The sequence below is a fragment of the Colobus angolensis genome, unplaced genomic scaffold (assembly GCF_000951035.1).
Source record: "Colobus angolensis palliatus isolate OR3802 unplaced genomic scaffold, Cang.pa_1.0 Scaffold134, whole genome shotgun sequence".
Taxonomy (NCBI): domain Eukaryota; kingdom Metazoa; phylum Chordata; class Mammalia; order Primates; family Cercopithecidae; genus Colobus; species Colobus angolensis.
This window is the reverse complement of record NW_012114422.1, coordinates 5,111,580-5,114,216: the sequence shown is the minus strand read 5'-3', so window position 1 is coordinate 5,114,216 and position 2,637 is coordinate 5,111,580.

The following is a 2,637-nucleotide window of genomic DNA, read 5'->3' as shown; positions in this document are numbered from 1 at the left end:
TAATTAAAAAAAGAAATAACTTCAAGTACTTGTGCTAAAGCAATTAGAAATTTGTAGTCCATAATAAATAGAAACTTTTACACTTCTCACCATATTTAAAAATTAGTTTGAAATAAATCATAAATTTATATGTAAAACAAAATACTCTAAAACTTTTAGATAGAAATATAGACAGGAGGAAGTTATGATCCAGAACTAAGTGAATAATTCTTAGACACCAAAAACATGTTACATAAAATAAATTTATATATTGAACTTTATAAAAACTGAAAACTTTTGCTTTGAGATTGTAAAGGGGGTGAAAATACACATTACAGATTGAAAGTATTTGCAGTCCATCTATGTTAAAAGACGTGAATCTAGAATATATAAAGAACTCTAAAAAGTCAACTATAGAACAAAAAATCAATACAAATTTAGAACATGAGTAAAAGACAATCAATACAATAGAATATGAGTAAGAGACATGCATAGACATTTTATCAAAGAGAATATGCTGATTTTAGGTAAGTAGGTACATGAAAAAGATTTAATATCTTTGGCCATTGCAGAAATGCAAATGAATCACATGAGATATTGTTATATACTTATTACGACAGGCACAACTTTTTTTAATAAGAGAATAATATCAACTGTTGATAAGAATGCAGAAAACCTGAAATTTTCATGATGTTGCTATAAGACAGTGCATCTACGCTGGAAAACAGCAGTCCATTTATTTAAATGTTAAGTACAGTCACGCACCACATAACGGTATTTTGGTCAAGCGCAAATCACATATCTGATGATGGTACCATAAGATTATAATAGAGAGCTGCACATTTCTATTACCTAGTGATGTCATAGGTATTGTAATATAGTGCAAAGCATAACTCATGTGTGTGTGGTGATGTTGGTTTAAACAAACCAACTCTGCTTGTCAGTTGTGTAAAAGCATAGCACATATGATTATGTACGGAACATAATACTGATGGCAGCAGCAGCAGCCCATCTGGAGCACCTGCTGCAGGGATGCCAGCTTCAGCGGGGGAGGCATGGCTGAGGCTGTGTGCTCTACAGAGCCAGAGGGGACTGGGTTGGAGTGTGGTGACAGGCCAAGAGCCCCATGTTCCCGGGCTCAGCTGCAGCCACCCAGCTGTGGCTCCAGACCCAGACATCCCTGTGCTCTCAGGGTCCTGGGAAGTCCCCCAAACCCTGTAAGCTCAGAAGTGCCTGCTCCTGCTCTTCTCTGCTCGCAGCACCAGCTCCAATTTTGGAGCGAAGTTGAAGACAGGCACCTGCTCCAATTTTGGAGCAAAGTTGAAGATGAGCGTGGGGGCTGCTGCAACCTAGCCAGGTGTGCGCACACTCATGCAGTGCTAACCCTCTACCTCCTCCTGCTGTGTCAGCCCCCTCTGAAACTTTGGGCACCCAGGAGCTCAGGGAGGGAGGCCAGGGTTGGGAGCTGAGGGCGACTCAGTGCAGGCCTGCCGGCATCCCTTGGCGCAAACAGCCCGGATACCATAGATGACATGTTGGTGTGAGGCAGACGGGTTCCTGGGCTAAAAGGGGCAGGCCTCCAGTGAATTCCCGTCTTTAAGCCAGAGATAGTCTGAAACCTGGGGTGCTGGGCTCAGTTCTAGGTGAAGTCCACGGCCTGGAGTGAGAACTTATGGTGCTTCTTCTGGGCCTGCCCATGTCTGCCCATGGACCAATCAGCACACACATCCTCCCTTCTCAGCCGGTAAAAAACCCAGGCTCAGTCAGACTCAAACAGATGTCGAATGACCTGCCTGCTGAAGGGAGCTACCCACTGCGGGTCTCCTGAGAGCTGTTCTGTCACTCAGTGAAGTTCCTCTCCCGCTTGCTCACCTTCCGGTTGTCCACGTACCTTATTCTTCCTGGATGTGGGAAAAGAACTTGGGACCTACTAAATGTTGGGACTGAAAGAGCTGTAACACAACAGGGCTGAAACACTGCCCCACTCACCACGTTGCAGGTTATGAGAAGGAGAGAATAGCTGCAGTCCTTCAGGAAGCCCAGACCTCAGGGCTCCCCGAGCCAGGGCTGTGACACCCTCTTTGGGTCTCAGCAGCTTCTGGCATCTCCAACCCTTGGGGCGCCACCGCATTCCCCTCATCCAGACGCTGGTACCTACAGTGGAAACCACTTGTGGTGCATCTGGTCCAGCCCCCGCCTCACACAGAACGGGCACCTGTGCCGGTGCCTGCAGCTCCCCACCCCACCACAGCAGCTGAGGCTCCTGGCTACCTGAGTGCCGTACGCCGACCCCATGTTCACTCACTCACTCATCCCTTGCTGCTCCGGGACTGGCGCACCCTTGGCTGGTGTGGGACACGTGGCATAAGCCGAGCACACTTGCTGGGCCTAGCGGGCGGGCGAAACAAACCCAGCAGATGTGAGCAGTACCAAGGCAGAAAGCACTACTGGCTACAGAGGTTTCTGGCAGGTGAGCGATACCCCAAAGATCCTGTGACAATACTTGATAATAAACAACTATGTTAGAGGTTTATGTATTTACTGTACAATACTGCTTATCATTATTTTAGAGTATTTACCTTTTGGAGCAATGCAAAGGATGAAAGATATAATAAATATCACCCTACACATTAAGATACCTATCCTATAGTTTAGAAA